This window comes from Pinus tabuliformis, chromosome Q (genome assembly GCF_031772625.1).
Source record: "Pinus tabuliformis cultivar Carrire ecotype Pingquan chromosome Q, CPIR1, whole genome shotgun sequence".
In the NCBI taxonomy this organism is placed as follows: domain Eukaryota; kingdom Viridiplantae; phylum Streptophyta; class Pinopsida; order Pinales; family Pinaceae; genus Pinus; species Pinus tabuliformis.
In genome coordinates this window covers 581,173,508-581,198,839 of record NC_142296.1, presented here as the reverse complement: position 1 = coordinate 581,198,839, position 25,332 = coordinate 581,173,508, and the positions used below count along the sequence as shown (strand labels likewise).

Here is a 25,332-nt window from a genome sequence, read left to right as displayed (position 1 = left end):
TCAACCTCGTTAAAAAATGAATCAGTTGTTTCGAGGAAAGTTCCTTTTACTGTGTCGACCTCGTTAAAAAATGAATCAGTAAGTGCGAGGATAGTTTTTTCCTGTATCAACCTCGTTACAAAATGAAACAGGCTGTCATGAGGACAGTTCTTTTCCTATGTCAACCTCATTAAAAATGAATCAGTTAGTCAGAGGATAGTTCCTGTTACTAAGTCAACCTCGTTAAAAAATGAATCAGGTATGAGGACAGTTCTTTTCCTGTGTCAACCTCGTTAAAAAATGAATCAGTTGTTTGAGGAAAGTTCCTTTTAATGTGTCAACCTCGTTAAAAAATGAATCAATGAATGCGAGGAAAGTTCCTTTTACTGTGTCAACCTCGTTAAAAAATGAATCAGTGAGTGCGAGGAAAGTTCCTTTTACTGTGTCAACCTCGTTAAAAAATGAATCAGTGAGTGCGAGGAAAGTTCCTTTTACTGTGTCAACCTCGTTAAAAAATGAATCAGTGAGTGCGAGGAAAGTTCCTTTTACTGTGTCAACCTCGTTAAAAAATGAATCAGTGAGTGCGAGGAAAGTTCCTTTTACTGTGACAACCTCGTTAAAAAATGAATCAGTTGGTCAGAGGATAGTTCCTGTTACTGAGTCAACCTCATTTAAAAATGAAACAGCTATGAGGATCCTGTGTCAAGCTCGTTAAAAAATGAAACAAGGAGTCAGATGATAGTTCCTGTTACTGCGTCAACCTCGTTAAAAAATGAATCAGGTATGAGGACAGTTCTTTTCCTGTGTCAACCTCATTTAAAAAAAATGAATCAGTAGGTTATATAGGTAGATTGTAGAGAGTAGACTTGAGCATAGTTCCTTGTCTTGTGTCAAGCTCGTTAAAAAATGAATCAAGGATTTTTTAGCATAGTTCCTTGTCTTGTGTCAAGCTCGCTAAAAAATGAAACAAGGAGTCATGAGCATAATTCCTTGTCTTGTGTCAAGCTCGTTAAAAAATGAAACAAGGAGTCATAGGTTATATAGGTAGATTGTAAAGAGTAGACTTGAGCATAGTTCCTTGTCTTGTGTCAAGCTCGTTAAAAAATGAATCAAAGATTTTATGAGCATAGTTCCTTGTCTTGTGTCAAGCTCGTTAAAAAATGAATCAAGGATTTTAGAGCATAGTTCCTTGTGTTGTGTCAAGCTCGTCAAAAAATGAATCAAGGTTTTTTAGAGTATAGTTCCTTGTTAGGTAGATTTTAGAGAGTAGTTATGAGCATAGTTCCTTATCTTGTGTCAAGCTCGTTTAAAAAATGAAACAAGGGTTTTGAGGATAGTTCTTTTCCTGTGTCAACCTCACTAAAAAATGAAACAACTCCCACGAGTCTTTCCAAGATTTCGAAAGTAAACCTTCATTTCATCCACCTAGTTGAATGCAATGAAGCTTGGGGGGCATGTACCTTGATTTGCGTCATTATGCTGGGGGCATGCGAACTTATAACAAGCATAGTTTTTCGTTTCAAGCTTGCGTAAACATGAAACCAAATCTGAGTATAGTTCTTTTCCTGTGTCAAGCTCGTTAAAAAATGAAACAAATCCTCCTTTAATTGAGTCGAGAGTTTGACTAGATCTCATAAATGTTAAGTTGTATATTTAGGTTAGTTATTTCAGTTTTTGCATAATTTTCTTACAATTTTAGGTCGAGTCTTTCAAATGATCTCGTAACTGAACCTTCATTCCATCCAGCTATTAATTAATGTACTTAGTTGAATGAAATGAAGCTGGGGGGCATGCGCTCTAGCAGTTATGCTTAGGGGGCATCAAGCACAGTTTTCTCTTTGTTTCAAGCTTGTGTAAAAATGAAACTACTTTGAAGCATAGTTTTTCTCTGTTTCAATCTTTTGTAAAAATGAAACCTATCTCGAGTCAATTTCAGTTATTTTCAAGACTCGTTAAACTCATGAAAATCCCGAGATTATTTTGCTATCTTTCATTCTCGTAAAACAAATGAAAATGCCGAGTTCTTTCCGTCTTTTCCTGCTCGTAAATTAAATTGAAAGTCGGCCATATGAGTACATTTTTATCATTTTTTCGAACTCATTAAAACTTACGAAAAAGTGAAAACCATGAGTACATTTTTATCATTTTTTCGAACTCGTTAAAACTTACAAAAAAGTGAAACCTTAGAGTCACCTTTAAGCTCTTTTCTGACTCCTAAAACATGAAAAGATCGCCGAGTTTTTCTTTTTAAACTCATTAAAACAGAACTAAAAAGACAGTCCACTTACAGCTCTTTTTCTGATCGTAAAAACATGAAAATATTGCCGGATTTTTGTCATTTCAAATTCAATATTGGTTATAAAACGACGTGTCATTGATCACTTTTTTAGTTTTTCGGATCAGAGGCACTAATTACGAAAAGTACTCCTTGGTTGTAATGATCAAGCAGTTCTCTCAAGTATTATTTTATACTTTTTCGGGCTTGGGAGACACAAATTTACGAAAAAGGTCAACCATGGAGTCTTCTTAAGTTTTTTTAGACTCTCTAAAATTGAAAAACGCCGAGTTTCTCCTATAGTGGACTCATTAAAATTTAACAGTAAAGGACCTGTTCAATTACAAACAGGAACGGACCATTCCTTCTTAGGGTTCGAATTTAAACTAAGTTGGACTCATCCGAAGGATGAGCTTATAATCAAGCAAATGTTATCCTCCTCAAGCTTGTCAAAAATAAAGAGGTACTTGCCAGAAATGGTGGGGGAAAAGAGAGAAAAATGAGTCTGTTTGTCATACTTTGTAACGACTCTTGAACACGACACTTTCATTCACCTGGGTTGGGAAATCCTTTGCCTAACAGTTGATCAAACCACATTGAAAGTCTTCAGCTGGTTTCTGGGTATTAACTTTGGGTCAATTGTCACCAAACCATCTGCTGTGTCGTTATGTGTTCAAGAGGTCAGTGCCAATAAGCCATTCATCTGCAAAATATCTATCATCCATCTTGACCATCCCTGAGTCAGTCCTTGCAACTAAATTTCTTCAACTTGATCTATGATTTCGTGTTGTGGGCTTGCCTACGACGGATCACTTTCTATCAACTCCAGTTCATTATCTAGAAAGATGATCTAGAAATCATCAGTACCTTGGGATCTGCATGCCTCAATGGCAGGTTTCTCGCCTTCGACGATAGGTTGCATCATTGACCTTCGATCAAAGGACTCCGTGACATGTTCGACATCAACACATCTATTCACATCTCATGGATTGTACTGGGTACTTTGAGAGCCATTGACATTACTGGTGGTTTCTCTCACACTTGTTAACAGTTTACATCATTGACTGGTAATCAAGTGGTTTCTACCATGTTCGACTCCAACACATTCATTCGCATGGATAGAATCGTACTGTTTCGGGAAGTAGAAATGAAGACCCTGGATCTAGTTTCCGCAATCCAGGCTGCGAGGAATTTTGTATTCATTATATTGTGGACTATTCATAAACAGATGGCTGCATCCATATTGTGTCTACATGTGTCTATACTTGTGATGTATTACAAGATCATTCCTATATCAGAGCAATAATTAGTTTTCTAGTCAATTTTGATCTGAGTATGGGAATGCCTACCTCAGCGATGATATGATCTCATATATATATTTTGCATTGAATGTTTTTATAAGTTCCGATCGGGCTCTCCACAAGATGATCCTCGAAATGATAAAGTACTTCACTCTTCCTAAATGATAAATGAAATCCTCATCTACTACAGACTTCACACTTTAGGGGGCAATCTGTTACACAAAAATATCGTCACCATGACTATTTGCAGTCAGTATGGGTCTATCATCACTTGTACTGTCCTCCTAAGCAAGTCTCAGACCTCAACTCTTCAAGTCAAGCTTTGAAAATGAGAGAAAGACATTGAAAATCAACAAAGCTCTCGTTCCGCACTTTCTCTCACTGTTGCCTGCGGTCCTACACCCCCTGTTCACATTACCTGCGGACCTGCCCGCTCTGTCCCTAAAGGAGTGGGTGCGGACCCCTGTGAAAGTCAAAAAGGCGCAAGTTTATTCTAAAAAACTCACTTTGGGTTAATTCTAGATGATTCTAGAAGGAATTTTGACGTGGATTGTTCACTCTTAGGTGGTTCATGCATCCCAAAAGAGAAGGAGCTAATCCCTTGATGAGAGGAGCTATCCCTTTGAAGGAGGGCTTTATCCCTTTGAAGGAGGACCTAGTAACTTCCCTCCATTGCACTATAAATTAAGGAATTGGGCTGGTTGCTAGAGGGGTTAAAAGCTGAACATTTTTTAGGGTAAATGCTGGTGGAATTGAGACTTCCTAGTTAAGCTTGAGAGGAGAGATCACATAACTTTTGGCTTCATTGGGAAGAGAGTGAAACTTTTCAAAGTAGAGGAGACTTCTTGTTGGACCCTGGGAGGAGCTTGTACAGCATCAAGGCACAGGTTGTAAAGTTTTTCTTTGATTTGAATTAATATAATCAGATTCATTTTTCTCAACAAATTGTCTTATGTCATTTTTTTCATGAATTCCTTGATCATCATGTTAAGTATTCTTTATGATATTTGCTTTTCAGGTGCTATTTAATTTGCTTCCTTGTTTGTGTTTGCAGATTCGCTACAAGGGAGCTCATTTGGATCAGAGGAGCGAGGCTTCCACAAACTTGCATTGGACCCAAGGTAGGCTTAAAACACTTGTTTGCCTTTGTTTATAATTGCATATTTAGAGAAAGATAGTTTTTGATTGGCTTGCTTGTCACTAGATATTGTTAGATTCTAGGAAGGTCTATCTTGTCTGCAAGATCGACTCATTCCGTGTGACAATCCTTATTTGCCATTTTGTTGGAGGATCCTTGTATGCCACTTCATGTGATAGTTTCTTATTTTTTCATCTTGAAAGGGAGATTTTATGAGTGAGAATTCTTATAGAAGAACGCCTCATGGAGAGACATGCCACTCTAGATAAGGGAGTTCTTCCTTGTATTAACAAAAAATACATCATGTACTCATCATCATCCTGCGGTAATTAATGAAGCAGCCTTCTCAATCCTGACACCGGGACTGGAGACGTAACCCACACTGGTTGAATTTCGTTATCAACTAGTGTGTGTTTTTTGATTTGATCGTTGCCTTTACGTTTCCTTTTCTTTAAAGTATGCACATGTGGTTTTTCATACTCTTTCACATGCAATTCTACTAACATCAAAGAAGTAAAATATCTTGGTTAATTCTGGTAGTTGAGAGAATCTGGATCAAGGACACTCGAGGTAATTATATAATATTGAGATAAAATGGGAATGTAGTTGTTTGGAAAGAGAAAGGGATTTGTCTACTTTCTAGATTGAGTGCAACTTGAAAAACCAATAATTGGAGAAGGAAGCTAGTTAGAATCTGTAATAGCCCTCGTGAAAATTCCATGTAATAAAAGTTAAAAACAATAACCACGGTCGATTGGACACTTATTCCAAGCTTAATATTGGGCAAGACATCCTAGGGGGTGTTCATTTGCTTTTTTATGGCTAAGGAAATTGGCAAAGGCAATGGTTAAGGCATTAAAAGACAAAAAAACACTTTTGGCACATTTATTTATGAAAATAATGGAAATTAGGAGAAAAAGGAGGTGAAAGATCACAGGTTGCATGTGAGCAGAAAAATGAAGGAAAATAATGGAAAATTAAGAAAATAGAGGCTTCATACATAGAAGGGCTTCTGATGATCAGTGTGTAACCTTTTGTTAGTTTAGTGTTGGAACTCTCTCATTATTCTCTCTCTCTCTCTCATACTCTTGGATACTTAGAGTTTTCTTCAAGCACTCTTAGAGGGTGTGGCATACTTGGATTCTTGGAGAAAGAAGGAAAGGGAAGAGAAGGAAAGCGCAAGAAGGCATCGACATCAATATCTACATCAGATTTTCTTGTAGGTACTAGGTTGCATGTATGATTTCTTCACTAGTTTTGGCATGCATGGCATATACATGTGATTTCTTGGTTGTGATATACCATTGGCATAGAGGATGGTCGGGATTGACAGTGGATTTCCTAGCCTTGCCATTTCCTGGATAGCCATAGTGATTGTGGGTTTACTTTCATTATTTGTTTTTGGTTGGTTCTCATGTTTCCTTAGCTTGGGTTGAGTTATTAATTGTGGAAGCCATAGTTGAGAAAATGCTTTGGAAGCCCTATAACAACTTGGGTTGAGTTACTAGTCTTGGAAGCTTTGGTTGGAAAAACACTCTAGAAATCCTTGGTGGGTTGAGTTACTAGTCTTGGGAACCTTGGTTGGACAAACACTTTGGAAGCCCTATATAAGCTATGGGTTGAGTTACTAGTTTTGGAAACCTTGGTTGGACAAACACTCTGGAAGCCCTGGAAAGCTTGGATGGAGACCAATCTAATGATGGTTTGTGATGTCCGGCCGTGAGGTGGAATCATTGTTTGATGGGTTGATGTGGATGACCTCTAGAAGCCCTGGATGATTTTTTATTGATTTTTTCTATGAGATCCCACATTCATGCTTAGATTATGGCATGGGGGTGAATGACTGAAGAGAGATTTGGCTTAGTCATTCTATGGTTGGATGAAATGTGAAAGTCCCATCTCGGGTTTGGATTTTGCATCATTAATGAAAGGTTATTTCTCCCTGTATTTCTATGAGAATTTTGATGGATTGTACATGCCAGGTCTATATGGTTATACTTTCATGAGTATTTTTGTCCATATTATGATGGTTATGTATTTGTTTTATGGCAACAACCATGTACGACTTTCCTCATGTTTTTACTTGTAATTGAATAATCAATGCATCTATGAACTAATGGATGGAATGGAAGTTGATGTGTTGAGGCATCAATGGTTCTTAGCAATTCTCATCTAAGTATGAGACCCCTATGCTCAGAACTGTTAATTACACCTATATATTACACATTTTCAATATGTTTGACAGAATGGTTATCGTGGCTAATAGGGATCTAGTCAAGGTATTGGACAAGTATTTTCTTTAGTACTGTCATTTCCATGTTAATTTACTGATCTGAAGAGATGGTTTAATTCTTGGCAGTGACCTAGGCTCTGGGCTTGAAAAAGTAGCTCAAATCTTGGAGTCGTTGGTATAGCACTTACTGTTTTGGTATCTGGTTGCTGGCAAGAAAGATGGTGAGAGAGACTTTGAGTTTCTAGCCGCACTCATGCCTATAGCATGGGAGTGACTAAGCCTCAAATTGTCCAAAATCTCAGTACGACCCCAAGGCAAGCTGTCTAAAGTATTGGATTAGTTCCTAAGTGTCCTGTAGCTAATAATTATTGTTTGTATGGTGTGTTTCCTTCTATTCCATTTCCTTAACGTGACTTGGGAGGTTGAATCATATCATAGTGGCCTCTCGTCGCATGTTTACCCCAGTTGGCTGGTTGCTTGGGTAGATGTGGGAGGAGGGTGTTACAGAGTGGTATCAGAGCATGAATTCACCCCTAAGACTGGATGGGTTATGTGTTGGTCATGCATGCATATTTCATGTGTGACTGTCGCCCTTGCATTCCATGTGCTTGTGGTATTTGCATGATGTTGTTCATGATTGCAGTGATTTCCTCATGTGAGATTTGAGGTGTTCTTATGGAATGCATCGTTGTGAGTGTATGACTGGTTCCATGTCAATTTATGTCATTTACATGTATCGTTGTAGTATTCTTGGTTACATTCTTGCATGTTTGGTTACATTCTTGTATGCTTAGTTGCATGTATCATTCTTGCATGTTTGATTTCAAGAATTTTTCATTCACGCTTGATCATACGTGTTTATGAATATGTCTGGATGGCTATGCATAATTGATGCATGTTCATGTTTGCATGTGGTCAAGTGTATAGTGACGTAATGATGGTGGTTTTCATGAATGAGGTTGTGGTGTGTGTTGTTGTTGAGGTCGTGAATTGATGATTGGACCCTAGCTAGAATTATGGTTGCATGGTCATATGCTTATGTTTTATGTTTCTATATGCTGTCATGATTATGTTATACATGTATCAAGTTGATTTGTTGATCTTGTAGACAAGGTATCCTCCCCGAGCTATACTAAGGTATGATGGTTTATTGTGATTTGGTTTAGCTGACGTGATATACCTTGCAGGAACTAGCAAGATGGTTAACTACAAAGACTCTCCCTATGAATTCGAAGAGTAGTATGGTCTTGGGAACTCTTCCAACCTGGAAGTGACATTGAGAAGCTTAAAGGAAGAGATAAGGAGTTGTAAGGCAAATAATGACAGAATCATACAGTCTCAAGAAAAGTTAGCATAGGTAAATGCAGTCATACTTCAGAGCTTGTTAGATTTGTAGCAACAGGGACCCCTTCAGATCAGTCATGAGTAGGAGAACAAAACTAATGGGGAATATGGCAGTAGATCGCATGGCGATCACCGGTCAGATAAAGAGGACACAATCTGGGATGGAAGATTGTTGGACACTCTAGAGAGGAGAAGGGATAGACACAGGTATGACTCTAGTTCTAATTCAGATAAGCATTGTGATCGTCACCATTATCATCCTTACAGGAGGAGTGATATGGGATATTTTCTGGATGAGTTTAAGAAAGCAAAGCCACCTACTTTTGATGGGGAGGTAAGGAGATCACATGATGTAGAGGCTTAGCTACTCGGTATGAAGAAGTTATTCAGGTTGCATGACTACTCAAAGAACATGAAAGCTAGAGTGGCTACTTTCAGTCTTAAAGGTAAAGCAGACATCTGGTGGGAATATGTGAAGAATGTCAGGGACATAAATGACGAAGATTTTACTTCGAGTGAATTTGAGCAGCTATTCAAGAAAAATTATATGTCATAGAGATACTTTGATGACAGGGAAAAAGAGTTCTATGAACTAAAGATGGGATCCATGATAGATGATGAGTACACCAATATGTTCTTGGAACCATTGAGGTATGTGCCTTACCTCAAGGAGGAGAAGGCTAAGATTCAGAGATTCATTAGTGGATTACCGCTTGCATTCAAAGACATGATTGAATAGGATGAGCCTAGATCATTGGAGGAGGCCATTTGAAAGCTAAAGCATTGTTACGAACAATCAAAGTACAACAATGAAACTAAGCTAAGCTGGAGAGGTAATGTAAAAAACACAGGAAAATGCGATAAAAAGTGAGCAAGGCCATAGGGTATAGATAAAAAGGAGAATGTTGCACCACCTAAGAGGTTTAATGCATTATATATAAGACATGGACATCGATCTAAATAAAATAATAAGGACAGAGGTTGGAAAACTATAGAGTGTTGGACTTGTGGCAATTATCATCGCAGGAGAGATTGTTTGTAGAATTAGGGTGGTCGACCTCAAATATATAGTGCACAGGAGGCGTAGACTGTTAGATATGTAGGCCAAAGTATTCCTCGTATCTATGCAGTCGTGGACAAAAGGCATGCAGAACACCAGGCATCTATCATTGAGATGGACGGTAAGCTTTGTGATTAAGTTATTTCTATTTTAATTGACCCTGGATCTAATTATAGCTATGTTAGTCCTAACTTGGTGGGTAAGTGTGGTTTGAATAAGGAGTTGCATGTGGAGTCTTGGTTAATGAAGTTGGCTACAGGTACAAAGAAGTGAGTGCAACATTGGGTAAGATCTTGTACATTTGACTTAGCTGGTATGCCTATAGCAGCACATTTAAATGTATTACCGTTGGGTTCATACAGTATGTTATTGGGCATGGATTGGTTATATCTACATAGAACCAAGGTAGATTGTTATGATAAAGCTATTGAGTGTGTTGATGACAATGGAGAACCAAGATTCTTACAAGGTAAGAAGATATCCACATCATTTAGGATGGTGATAGCTATGTAAGAAAAGCATAGGCGCAGGAAGGGATGCAAGCTATTTGCAATACACATTTCTAGTGATAAGGGTAAGGAGGCTAAGGATGCGGATGTGTTGAACAAGTACCCAGTTTTGCAGTAGTTTCAAGATGTATTTCTTGAGGAAATTACAAAGTTTCCAACTCACAGGGAGGTAGAATTTTCTATTGAGTTAGTGCCATGGGTAGCTCCAACATCTAAAGCACCTTGTAGGATGAGAACAACTGAGTTGGTTGAGTTAAAATTGTAGTTGAAGGAAATGTTGGACAAGGAATACATTAGGCCAAGTGTATCACCTTGGGGCGCACCGCTCTTTTTTGTGAGGAAGAAAGATGGTACTCTCATATTATGCATTGATTACTGGTAGTTGAACAAAGTGACTATCAAGAATAGGTACCCTCTACTGAGGATTGATGACTTGTTCGATCAAATGAAGGGAGAAACATTTTTCTCAAAGATTGACTTGAGATCCGAATATCATCATGTACGCATCAAAGAGGAGGACATTTACAAGACTGTGTTCAGGACCAGGTATGGGCATTATGAGTTTGTTGTCATTCCATTTGGCTTAACTAATGCTCCAACTACATTCATGTGTTTGATGAATAGTTTGTTGCATCCATATTTGGATAAGTTTGTTATTATGTTCATTGATGATATACTAGTATATTCTAAAAATGAGGAAGAGCACGCTGAGAACTTAACAACAATATTGAGGTTGTTGAGGGAGCATAAGTTGTATGCTAAGCTCAGCAAGTGTAGTTTCTTTCAGACTTAGGTGCACTACTTGGGAGATGTTGTCTCCAAGGAAGGCATTGCAATAGATCTAGAGAATATAAGGGCCACCATGGAGTGGGTAGCTCTTAAGAGTGTGGACTAGGTGAGATATTTCATGGCTATGGCAAGATATTACAGGAAGTTCATCAAGAACTTCTAGAAAATTGCTTATCCCATCACATCCTTATAGAGGAAAGGTAAGAAGTTCGAATGGAATGAGGAGTGTGAGGCTAGCTTTGAGCATCTTAAGCAGTTGTTGATGCATGCACTAGTACTACAAATTCCAAATCCAGACAAAGGGTTTTTGGTATGCACATATGCTTACAAGAGAGGGCTTGGTGGAGTCCTTTTTCAGGATGGGAAAGTGGTATGTTATGAGTCCCAGAAACTAAACGAGCACGAGCAGAACTACCTAGCACATGATCTTCAGTTAGCAGTGATTATACATGTACTGAAGATGTGGAGTCACTATCTTCTTGGAAGGAAATTTGTACTTATGAGTGATCACATTGGGTTGAGGTATTTGTTTGACCAACAAAATCTGAATGTTAGGTAGGCTATATGGTTGGCCACGATTAGCTAGTTTGATTTCGAGATCAGGTACATCAAAGGTAAGGAAAACAGGGTGGTAGATGCTCTCAGTAGATGGATACAGGTACACCACTTGGCAGCTATGAGCTCATATGGGAGAGATTTACAGGATAGGATTTTGCAGGTGGGGCAGCAGGATGTCAGGTATATGGAGATTGTGCATAGGTTGCAGCATGGTAATATTACAGGTACATGTATAGGTCATGGTATAGGTACATGTATAGGTGTATGTACATTTTGTTAGAAAATTATATATTACACAGCAATGGAACACATAAAATATTGCAGAAATATAAACATAGAAAACACATAAAACAAGAGAGACACAAATATACGTGGTTCACCCAGTTTGGGCTACGTCCATGGAGAAATAGCCAGTCCTTCCTTTTATATTATCCAGCAAAATGAAGAGATACAACCTACAACAGATCTACTGTAATTCCCTCTTCACTCTCAATCTCCTCTCTCTTCCTCACTCAGAATACATGTATACATAGACGCAATACAATTCCCTCATATATAGTGAGGGGTTGCCTTCTAGGGAAAAAACCCTAAATTAAACATAACTTCTACTATCAGGTCTCCACCTAATGAATGGCCCAAATTGACTACGAAATGACAACATTTTACAAGGCAATTTTACATCTATTTTTAGCTTCGGGGGTGCTGGCGGGGGGGGCTCCCAAAGATCGCAGTCACCCCCCCTGGAACCCCCCTGCAGCAAATATTTTATGGGCGGCGTTGTCGCCCCATTACGAACTAGGGTCCAATGCAGCGATACCCTTGAATACAAAATATAATCAAGCTCCACACCCAACAATCTCCCACTTAGAGACTGATTATAGCAACTCCAATGTTGCTTCATTTGTTGGACAATGACTCCACTTTGGACCTGGTTGTTTCTCATATTCTTCATCATACTTGAAGACCAATTGAAACTGAGCAAAATCTTAGTTTCTCCCTGGTTACAACTTTTGTTAACATATCTACAGGATTCTAGCTAGTGTGTATCTTTTCCAGCTTCAACTGTCCATCTTCCAACGCTGACCGTATGAAATGGTACTTGAGCTGTATATGTTTAGTCTTGGAATGAAATGTAGAGTTCTTTGCAAGATGTATGGCACTCTGGTTGTCACTGTATAACCTACCCAACTCCTGCTTCTTACCCAATTCATCTAGAAACCTTTGTAACCAAATCATTTCTTTACTAGCCTCTGTAGCAGAACATACTCTGCTTCTATTGTTGAGAGTGCAACAACACTGTAGTTTTGAGACCCAACTGACAGTTGTTCCACCTACAGTAAACACATACCCTGTTGTGCTCCTCCTGTTATCTCTATCACCCGCCATATCTGCATCAACATATCCCTGTAGAGTAACGTTTGAACCACCAAAGCATAATGCTTGATTCGTGGTACCTCTCAACTACCTGAGAATCCACTGTATTGCCATCCAATGTTCTTTTCATGTATTTTTCATGTACCTGCTTACAACTTCCACTGCATGTGCAATATCAGGCCTTGTGTAGACCATTGCATACATTAAGCTTCCAATTGCTGATGGATATGGAACTTTAGGCATATGAGCCATTTCTTCCTGAGTCTTGGCTCCTTACTTAATTTGAAATGGATAGCCAAAGGTATACTAACTGGTTTTGCATTCTGCATATTAAACCTTTTCAACACCTTTTCTATGTACTCACTTTGAGACAATGTTAATTTGTGATTCTTCCTGTCTCTAGTTATTCTCATACCAAGGATTTGTTTTGCAGCACTCAAATCCTTTATTGTAAATGAGTTCAACAATTTTCTTTTGATCACATTTATTTCCTGCATGTTAGAACCTACAACAAGCATGTCATCTACATACAATAGAAATATAATATAGCTGCCATCATTTTTCCTTTTGAGATAAACACAATGATCAAAGTGACATCTAGTATAACCTTGTTCAAGCATAAACCTATCAAATTTTAGATACCATTGCCTTGGAGCCTGTTTTAAGCCATACAAGCTCTTCTTCAACCTGCACACTAGTTTATCCTTCCCTTTTACCTCATATCCTTGTGGCTGTTGCATACATATCTCTTCCTCCAAATCCCCATGGAGAAAGGTTGTCTTTACATCTAACTACTCAAGATGCAAATCTTCAACTGCTACTAGAATTAAAATAGTTCTGATTGAATTCATTTTAACAAAAGGAGAAAATATCCCATCAAAGTCCATACCCTTTATCTTTGCAAACCATTTCACCACAAGTCTAGCTTTATACCTTTTTCTACTTCCATCTTCTTCCTTCAACCTGTAAACCCATTTATTCTGCAATGTTGTTTTACCTACAAGCAACCTGATTAAGTCCAAAGTTTGGTTATGTGCTAAGGAGTCTATCTCTTCTTTCATGGCTTTCTCCCACTTCTTCCTGGTTTCTATCTGCACTGCTTCTTCATAACATTCTGGTTCACCATAATAAGTCAACAGCACAAAATATAATGAAAGAGAGTATCATTCAGGGGGTCTACTTATCCGGGTAGATCTTCTAACACCACTTTCAAGTGTTTGAGGTGCTTGTTGCTGTTGTGATTGTTGTTATGGCTGTTGATCATTATGATTTTCAGGCACCATCACTTTTTATGTGATCTCATCAAGCACTGTGTATTCTTTGTTTTCTTTTTCTTGTTTCTTTTCCTGAAGTTGATCCTTATACAAAACCTTTTCATTGAATATGACATCTCTACTCCTAATGATTTTGTGTTTTTCATAATCATAAAATCGATAACCAAAATCATTAACACCGTGTCCAATAAAAGTACATTTCTTTGATTTTGCCTCAAGTTTTGTTCTATTTTCTTTATTAATGTGGACAAAGGCTTCACAACCAAAAGTCTTTAAAAAAGAGTAGTTTACCTTTTTACATGTCCATGCCTCCTCTGGAATACCACCATCCAAGCAACTTGAAGGCCCTTTATTTATTAGATAAACAACAATATCTACAACATCTGCCCAAAATTGTAAAGGCAATCCTACATGCAATCTCATGCACCTTGCACACTCCATGATTGTCCTGTTCATCCTTTCTGACACACCATTCTCTTGTGGTGTTCCTGGATCTGTCTTCTCTCTGTGAATTCCATTCTCTGAACAATACCTATCAAACTCTTTGCTGCAATATTCACCTCCATTTTCTGATCCGAGACACTTCAACCTTTTTTTTGTCTCATTTTCAACCAAATATTTCCATTTCTTAGAAGTATCAAATACATCAGATTTATTTCGAATACAATAAATCCAAGTTTTTCTAGTTGCATCATCAATAAAAGTAACATAATAATGAGAGCCACTAAGAGATGATACCTAAGCAGGTCCCCATACATCTATATGCACAAGCTCTAATTTTTCACTCTTCTTTTCTTTCCCAACTCCGAGGAATTTGAATCTCTTTTGTTTTCCATAAACACAATTTTCACAGAATTTTAAATCAACATGCTTCAAACCTGGCAACAAATTTCTTAAGTAAAGAATTTTCATCCCCTTCTCACTCATGTGCCTGAGCCTATGATGCCACAATGTCAGATCTTCTCATGTAGAGGTTAAAGCATTAACAGAATTATAAATATCATTGCATAAATACAATGTACCAACCTTTTCTCCTTTTGCTATTACCAGGTATCCTTTAGTGACATTCCAGGTTTTATCTGTAAAAGTAGTCACACAGCCTTCACCTCCCAACTGCCCTGTTGAAATAAGATTTTTCTTCAGATCTGGAACATGCCTTACCTCCTTCAATAGCCATTGATTTCCATTCTGTTGTTTTATAAAAACTGTACCCATTCCAATGATTTTACAAGGCTTATCATCACTCAATCGAACCTGTCCAAAATCTCCTTGAACATAATCATGAAAATATTTCCTATCAGGTGTGGCATGGAATGAGGCCCCTGAGTCTACCACCCAGGCATCAATAATAATTTCTAAAGAAAGAATCAAAGCATCATGCAACACATCACTTGTTACATTCGCTTCATGATTATTTTCTTGCTATGCATCTCCTTCTTTTCCCTTCTAAGACTTGTAGTCTTTCTTCAGGTGTCCTTTCTTCCCACATTTCCAGCACACTATCCCCGATCTGGACTTGGATCTACCTTTTCTTGACTTACTGCAATATCCAAGGCTCTTTCCTCTTTCCATTTTTCTTCCCCTAGTCTCTGTAGTCAAAGCATTATTGATGTCTCACCGAAGCTTTTCCATCACATTTCCTCACTAAGGATTGCACTGACAACATCATCAAAATTTAAAGTACTAGATCTAGAGATAGAGTTACTAATGGCCATAACTAAACCATTCCAACTTTCTGGCAATGAGCACAAAAATAACAGAGCCCTGACTTCATCATCAAAAGTTACCCCTACAGAACTTAACTAACTGGTAACTGTTTTAAATTCATTTAAATGATCAACAACAGATCCACCTTCTGAAATTTTCATATTAAATAAACGCTTCATAATAAATACCTTATTTGAGGCCGAGGGTTTTTCATATAGTTTGGCCAATGTTGACATTAAACCCTCTGTTGTCATTTCCTTTGAAATATTAAACATTACCGATGCCGCTAGGCACAACCGTATTGATCCAAGTGCCTTTTTGTTGAGAATATCCCATTCTATGTCTATCATACTCATCGATTTCTTTTCCTTTCTGCTCAATGGTTGGTACAGATCTCTCTGATACAGATAATCTTCCATCTGCATCTTCCACAGCTGGTAGTTTTGGCCTTTACATTTTTCAACCCTAAACCTACCATCTTCCGCCATTGCTCCCACTTGAACCAGGAACCCTTCTCTCCTACGATTTTATCAGCCAAATAGACCTTCAGCTCTGATACCAGTTGTTAGAAAATTATATATTACAAAGTAATGGAACACATAAAATATTGCAGAAATATAAACACAGAAAACACATAAAACAAGAGAGACACAAATATATGTGGTTCACCCAGTTTGGGCTACGTCCATAGAGAAACAGTTAGTCCTTCCTTTTATATTATCCAGGAAACTGAAGAGATACAACCTACAACAGATCCGCTGTAATTCCCTCTTCACTCTCAATCTCCTCTCTCCTCCTCACTAAGAATACAGATATACATAGATGCAATACGATTCCCTCATATATAGTGAGGGGTTTCCTTCTAGGGCTAAAAACCCTAAATTAAACATAACTTCTACCGTCAGATATCAGCCTAATGAATGGCCCAGATTGACTACGAAATTACAACATTTTACAAGGAAATTTTACATCTATTTTTAACTTCGGGGATACTGCCCCCAATCGCCCCGCTAGGGGGGGCTCCCAAAGGTTGCAGTCGCCCCCCCCCCCCCCCCCCGAGACCCCCTGCAGTGAATATTTTACGAGTAGCGTTGCTGCCCCATTACGAACTAGGGTCCAATGTGGCGATACCTTTGAATACAAAAGACAATCATGCTCCACACCCAACACATGTACATTTAGTGGTACAGGTACATGTGACAATATAGGTACAAGTGCAGGTGCACAGGGCATCGACTATCGTCTTACAATAGATGGATTGGTCAGGTTCTTAGACAGGATATATGTACGAGATAAAAGTGAGATCGAGAAGGTGATATTGAGGGAGTTTCATGTGAAACCATATTCAGGTCACCTGGGTTATCAGAAGACACTGACAACAGTGAAGAGATGTTACTATTGGCTGAATTTGAAGAGGGATGTAGCAGAGTTTGTAGCTAGATTATTTGATTTTCAATGAGTGAAGGTAGAGTGTAAACATCCAGGTGGACTGCTACAGCCGATTGTGATTCAAGAATGGAAATGGGAGATCATTTCCATGGATTTCATCACAGGATTTTCGAAGACAGTAAGGTAACATGATTGCATCATGGTCATTGTGGATAAGTTAACAAAGGTTGCACACTTCATTATGGTGAAGTCTAAGTTCTTAGCTAGTGATGTGGCACAAGTGTTCATCAGAGATGTGGTTAGACTACATGGTGTTCCGAAGAAGATTGTGTCAGATAGGGATATGAAGTTCACTTCCAAGTTTTGGAAGGAGTTATTTATAGGTTTGGGCACAAAGTTGGCCTTCAGCACAACTTATCATCCACAGACATATGGAAAGACAGAGAGGGTCAACAAGATATTAGAGGACATGTTGAGGATGTATGTGATGCATCAGCAGTGGAAGAGGGAAGGGTATCTCCCTTTGGTAGAGTTCGCATACAACAATGGTTATCGGGAGTCAGTGAGGATGAGTCCTTTTGAGGCATTGAATGGGTGGAGTTGTAAAAATCCTATCAGTTGGAGTGATCTGGTTAGTAGGCTATTGATTGGACAAAATATGTTGGCAAACTTGGAACATGAGATGCAGGTGATGAAGAAGAATCTCAAGGCAGCAAGAATCTCATTGTAAATATTGTAATGAGCTTTGTTATAAAGCTCCACCATGCGGTATGTTGTCATGATGTTTTTCTCTTGAGCATATATTTCATTGTAAATAATGCTTTATGAAAATTAGGAGAAAAAAGAGGTGAAAGGTCACAGGTTGCATGTGAGGAGGAAAATAATGGAAAATGAAGAAAATAGAGGCTTCATCCACAAAAAGGTTTCTGAGGATCAGTTGGTAACCTTTTGTCATTGTGTTGGAACTCTCTCATTATTCTCTCTCTCTCTCTCTCATACTCTTGGATACTTATATTTTTCTTGGAGCACCCTTGGAGGTGTGGCATACTTGGATTCTTGGAGCAAGAAGGTAAAGGAAGAGCAGGAAAGCGAAAGAAGGCATCAACATCAGCAACTATATCAGATTTGTTTGCAGGTACCGAGTTGCATGCATTCTTTCTTCACTAGTTTTGGCATGCATGGCATATGCATATGGTTTCTTTGTTGTGATATGTCATTGCCCTCAAAGATGGTCAGGATTGACAGTGGATTACCTAGCCTTGCTATTTCCTAGATAGCCATGGTGATTATGGGTTTACTTTCATTATTTGTTTTTGGTTGGTTCTCATATTTCCTTAGCTTGGGTTGAGTTATTAGTCTTGGAAGCCCTAGTTGAACAAACGCTCTGGAAACCCTATAAAAACTTGAGTTGAGTTACTAGTCCTAGAAGCCTTGGTTGGAAAAATGCTTTAAAAGCCCTTGGTGGGTTAAGTTACTAGTCCTAGGAGCCTTGGTTGGACAAACGCTATGAAATCCCTCTATAAGTTGTGGAATGAGTTACTATTTCTGGAAGCCTTGGTTAAACAAATGCTCTAGAAGCCCTGGAAGCCTTGGATGGATACCAATTTAATGATGGTTTGTGATGCCTAACTGTGAGGTGGAATCACTGTTTGATGGGTTGTGGTGGGAGGCCTCTGAAATCCCTGCATGACTTTTGATTGATGTGTTCTATGAGATCCCACATTCATGCTTTGAATATGGCGTGGGGGTGAATGGTTGAAGAGAGATTTGGCTTATCCATTTTACAGTCGGGTTCAATGTGGAAGTCCCATCTCAGGTTTGGATTTTGCATCATCAATGAAAGGTTATTTCTCCTTGTATTTCTATGAGAATTTTGATGGATTGTACATGGTCTATATGGTTGTTATGTATGTGTTTTATGACAGCAACCATGCATGGATTTCCTCATGTTTTTACTTGTAATTGAATAACCAATGTATCTATGACCTAATGGATGGCATGGCAGTTGATGTGTTGAGACATCAATGGTTCTTAGTGATTCTCAGCTAAGTATGAGATCCATATGCTCAGAACTGTTAATTACACTTGTAGATTACACATTTGCAATATGTTTGATGAAATGCCTTTCGTGGCAAGTAGGGGTCCAATCAAGGCCTTGAACAAGTATTTGCTTTAGTATTGCCATTTCCATGTTAATTTACTGATTTGAAGAGATGGTTCAATTCTAGGCAGTGACCTGGGCTCTGGGCCTGAAAAAGTGGCTCAAATACCGGATTCGTTGGCATAACACTAATTGTTTTGGTCTCTAGTGACTGGCAAACAAGTCTGTGAGAGTGACTTTGAGTTGTTGGTCACAGTCATGCCTATAGCATGGGAGCGGCTGAGCCTCAAATTGTCCAAAAGCTCAGTGGGACCCCAAGGAAAGTTGTCTAAAGTATTGGATTGGTTCCTGAGGGTCATGTAGCTGATAATTAATGTCTATATGGTGTGTTTTCATCGATTCCACTTCCTTAACATGACTTGGGAGGTTGAATTGTATCATAGTGGCCCCTTGTCGCATGTTTACCCCAGCTAACTAGTTTCTTGGGTAGGTGTGGGAGGAGGGTGTTACAAAGTATCTCTTACATGGTCCAATGTTCGTAGTTCAACTTGGGGAGAACAATTCATACATGAGAAATCAAACAAACTATCAACCATATGTGAATCTATGTAAGGTTTGAGTTTAAAGTGAGAGGTTTCTGAGTATTTTTTGTCAAATATACAAGAGAAATAAAAGCAAAAGAATGAATAAAATAATTTAAACAAGAGATTACAAATGCCAATAAAAACAAATAATAATTTTATATATGAATAATAAAAGAATAAAAGAAATTAGAGAACCAAATAACATTGAATTTTATTTAAATACTAGAAGATATTGAGAAAAAGAGTTTGAAGAAGTTCCATACATGATAGAGAACCAATAGTAATTGAAGGATGGGCTCTCCCATGAAAACAACTATTAGAAAGCACACAAAAATAAGAACAACATAAATAAAACAAGCACAAAAGTGTATCTAAGAGGTTACCAAGTGATATAGGGTTGCGTATTGTTGAAAATAAATACTCTTTACTTATTAAAAACACGACAACCCCTTATTGGGAAAATCGAGCATAAAAGTTTATATGGAAAGATATAAGGTGTTAAAGGGTGAAAAGGTGTTGGAGTTAAATATCCTCAACCATACCAAAAAAAAAGAGTAATTTTTTGTGTTAAACCAAAGTAACTTTTTATGTATATATGTAAAAATTTAAATAAATTAACTTTTATATATGTAAATTTTGAAAATAAAATATGAAAATTAAGTAAAAAAGGGAATAAATTTTTTAAATAAATTTTATTGGCTATCAAATTTACATTTATAAAATATTTTATTTACCACTCATAACATTCATTAACATAAAATAAATAAATTAAAAACACATATAAAAACACACATCCTAATCAATTTAATGCACATCCTATTCATAAGGCATCTTGTTTACAGCTTATAACATTCATGAACATGACTCGGGCATCTTGTTTACAACTTATAACATTCATGAACATGACTCAATCCCTCGCTCCCGAGCAGTGTTCAAATTTGAACACATCACAGCCCTTCTGAAGCCCTCTAGCACGTCAGAGAAGTGCTTAGCCAAATTTACCAGTCAAAAGAAATTTAAATTTTGATTTTTACAAGTTAAAAAATAATAATAATAATAATATAAAATGCCATATGAAGGGTTGCCCGTCCATAGGACATTTCCAAAAATTCCAGTTCTCTGACTAATGTAACACTCTAAAGTCTGCAGGAGGTTCTAGCAACACTCAAGAAAGAGCAATGGGATGTAATGGAGGTTGTTCATCCATTCCCAGGCCATCAGCCATAATGGAAGCACTAATAGAATTAGCAGTTATGATATGAGGTTTATGTTCGGATAACAGAGGTTTCTTTTCGCATTCATTTATAGCATAGAAGAAGTAGCTATGCATTGGTATCCATGAATAAGGCATATTTTGAAGGTATGGAAGCACTAATAGAGTTAGCAATCATGATATGAGGTTTATGTTCGGATAACAAAGGTTTATTTTCGCATTCATTGATATGAGAGGAGAAGTAGCTATGTATTGGTATCCATGAATAGGGAATATTTTGAAGGTATCAGAGATTTAGAAGAAACAAATGACAAAAGACAGAATTAACAATGATTGAAGTAGATTATTCTGAGCCTATGAATCTTGCCTGCATTGATTTTTCCAATCCCAACCTTACGGCGAGTGCAGCAGAAGTTCGCAAGGTATTTTAACTCTCAATTTTAATTTTCAACTTTCATTTCCTTGGCCTTTCATTCAGTTCATTGATTTAGGCAGAACTGATTAAAATTATCATGTATGGAATGGTTGATTGATCTTTATATAGTCATGTGTAGGAATGAGAACCATCAAGGTTACACTCCGTATCAAGCAGAATCTCTTAATCTTTCCATTCAACCCGAAGGTTTGATGTGGATTTATGTCTTCTTATATTTACTTCTGCTTGTAATTACACCTTGCTCTGCTCAAGTCTAAAAAACCAATCCATTAAAGTATTTTACTTCATATTTTTTCATATATTCGTTTTTCAAGGGGATTGGAAAGGGAGTTATGAAGCTTCTGAAGCGCCGATAAAGGCAAGCGATTTCACAGTCCCAATCAATGGCCTTTAACAGGTATGCAATTCAACATTTGAAACGATATTTTTCATATTTGTGAAGCGCTTAAAAATAGATTAATGTGACAGTGTTGACATTTTTACATCATAACCACATACTACATTTTTTGTGGTATCTCCATTTTCCTTAATCTGTAAAATTTTATTCTTTCTTGTTAACCCACTATTAACACAAGATTGTTCAATTATGACATTACCCCACTAGATGGTGATAACTACGCTGGCTAATACATAAACTTTTTTTTTTCATCTTGTAAATAACTACTACCATCTACTACATCTTCGAGGATGCCAAATATTGGAGTACTGATCATCCTACCGCTATGAAAACATCTTCCATCCTACCTTAATTATGAGGACATATTAATGACATTACTTTGATGTTCCACATAGATATCTTGACATAGTATAATAAGGCCGATAGGGTTCCTTACATTCTCCATGAAGACATCATTACTTTGAAACTCTCATGTTCGACATGGAAATCTTGAGACAACATAATAAGGCCCATAGGGTTATTTATTTAGGGTTTCTTTTTAGAAAACATTGGTATATAGACAGAGTAATCTCTTTATTAATTTGAATTCTTATTTTATAGTGATAAATTAATACATTAATAGAGTTTAGGCTTCTGTGATCCATATCAAGTTAGAGAAAGATTTCGGCGAAAATCACATGGAACGTCATTTGTCGACGCGTTTCGAACCAACCAGTGTGGTTCATCGTCAGGACAAGTTGAAGAAACAGATCCAGCTTAGCATGTTATATAGACCGAGCATAGCCTCCAACGGCTAGTTTGACCAACCGTTAATATTGACTAAAGGACCAGGATCAAAATAATAATTTATTAATAAATATTTAAAAATTAAAGGTCAATTATTTTTAAAAGAAAATCTTTTTCTAAATTAATACATTCTCATTTTATAGTAATAAATGAATAATTTTTCATTTTATAGTAATAAATGAAATAAATTAGTTAAAGATGTAATTTTATCGTGTTTAAAAATAGATTAAAGTGATAATAATGACATTTTTACATCATAACCAAATTTTCTATTGTATCTTCATTTTCTTTCCTAATTTGCAAACTTTTCTTTCTTTCTTGTCAACCAACCATTCAGACAAGATTTTTCAATTTTGACAACCATTCAGACAAGATTGTTCAATTATGAAATTACCCATTAGATGGTGGTAACTACGGTTAGTGATTCTAAAGTTTTTTATGTTCTTGTAAATAACTACGACCATCTCTTTTCTATTTTTAGATGATTCCCTGACTGACAACCATAATGCTTACAAAATCCTAGCATTGCTGCCATTTGAACTTACTGTAATCAAGCCTAGCATTTGTAAAATCAAACTTTATTTAAAACCGCGTATTTCTTCTCTTATCTTAAAAAGCCTTTTTCTTTATTAACTCTCTAGTTTTTGAAAACGTAGAGATTAATGCTATAAAAAAATTGAGAAATAATAAGTGTGCTTCCCATAAAATTATGTAGAGTTTTGAACCAGAGAGAAGTGTTAAAATGAAACCTTAAGGCTCTATTAATAACCACACAACCTAAGATTGGTCTGCCTATAGGGCTACAACTTATTTTTTTTTTTCCGATTGATCTTCCCAAAAGATATAGAATAGCTAATAACTATCCATACAACTACTATTGTGTCTCCCGCTTCATTCTCTCCATTCGGCATCTAGGAAATAAATTGTGCATGTGGGTGTTGTCCATGTAGCTACTGCTATGAAGGGTTTTTAAGGAGATGTTGAAATCATAGAAAAATTAAACGACATTGTTAATGAAAAGAAACCATATTATTAGAAAAAGACATCAACAAAAAGAAAAGACATTATTAGAAAAAGATATCAACCAAACTTGAATTCCTTGTAAGGACCAAATTTTAAAACCATTCTTAAACAAAAAACATTATTAGAAAAAAATATCAACCAAACTTGAATTCATTGTAAGGACCAAATTTTAAAACCATTCTTAAACAAAAAATACCGACCAACCAAGCCATACAACAACAACACTGCGTATGTGTATTACATTATACGATATTTCCCTATTAGATATAGAAAAATTCCTTTTATTTACATAAATTTTTGAATCTATAAAGCTTGAAGTTTTTAATGTTGATGAAAGTCTATTGATAGTGTTCTTTGATTGAGCAATGTTAAGAGAAAAGTTCAATTCCCTTGGTTGTTGAAGGTATATATTTATTTTCTGGGTTTGCTTAAATTGTTTCAAGCTGAAAAAAACATATAGTATAATTTAGAAACAAATGAAAACTAAAAAAAAAATCCATCGTGCAAATAGATTTATATTTTCAATGATGTAAATTCAAATACTTTTGAAGATTATCTAATGAATAGAAGAAACATATGTTTACCTTTTTTTAAATAAAATTTGAGAAAATGTTTGCTTATTTACTAAATTTTATTGAGATTTTATAGTGTTTTAATGTAGCCACTTTTTAAATTTTAAAAATTCAAGACACCATTTTATTTTGGCATTTTTTTATAAAAAATTTATTTAATATACACTTGTTAATAGAAGTAAAATTTTTAAATAAATATATACCCTTCCAAATAAAATTAAGACCCACCTTTCAAATTTGATTACTACGGAAGTCCGGACTCAGACTTTTTCCACTACGATGTCCCCAGAGAGGCGGACTTCCGCCCTGCTGGACTTGGCGCTAAACGGGCGTCTCAGCATAGTGTTCAGCCATGCCGGAATCCCGGAAGGGCTATTCTCGTCCATGGCAGACGTCACTGTCGAGGATTTGGAAAGGGTCATTTCAGTGAATGTGCGCGGGGCGTACTGTGCGGGAAGCACGCGGCCCGCCGCCCAGGTGATGATAGCCACCAAAACCAGAGGTTCAGTTCTCATGACGTCGAGCATGGCGTCCGTGATGGCGATGCCCAATGGGCCTTCTTACACGGCATCGAGGCACGAGGTGTTGGGGATTATGAAGTCGGTGGCCACTGATCTTGCTCCGCACGGCATCTGGGTGAACTGCGTTTCACTCGCAGGCGTGTCGACGCCCATGTTGATCGACGCCATGAAGAAGAGTTTCCCGTCCTTCGACAAACAATGCGCGGAAGAGATGCTGGAGACGACGATGGAGCTGAAGGGTGTCACTCTGGAAGCCATTGATGTTGCCAACTCTGCCCACTACATTAGCGGCCATAATCTTGTAATCGACGGGGCATTCACGTCTTGCAAAGCGTTCTCCAATGCAAATTCCATGGATTTTCTTCCCATCAAGTCCTCCTTCGATTGGTTCGCAGCAGCGAGTTCAAAGAAAATCCAGAGCGAAGTAGATGGACAGGTAGCTCCTCAGAAACCCAATGGTCAGTATCTTTGAAGCAGCCTCCATTTGCTTTTCACAGTTTCTATTATTTTGACCGTAAAACACTGAAAACATTGAGCGTATAAAAGCATGACGTGATGGAAGGAATCTATTTGTAATGGACAGATCAGCAGACATCACTAGAAACATGCATTCCTATGTAAGTGTGACGATATTAAATACACGAAATCTCCAGAGTTTGTATGATAATTTTAAGGGAGAAGTTTAATCATTTTGTTTTAGACTCTTTTCAATGGTAAAGTTATGTAATTATGCATGGGATGTGCATGACATGACGGCTGGGGCGGATGG

General features: G+C 37.3%; 1 pseudogene; it reads left to right on the top strand.

Annotated features, from left to right (window-relative positions):
* Positions 1 to 25,035, top strand: part of LOC149220789 (short chain aldehyde dehydrogenase 1-like) — a 90,719-nt pseudogene extending 65,684 nt beyond the window's left edge.
* Positions 25,036 to 25,332: the final 297 nt, after the last annotated feature.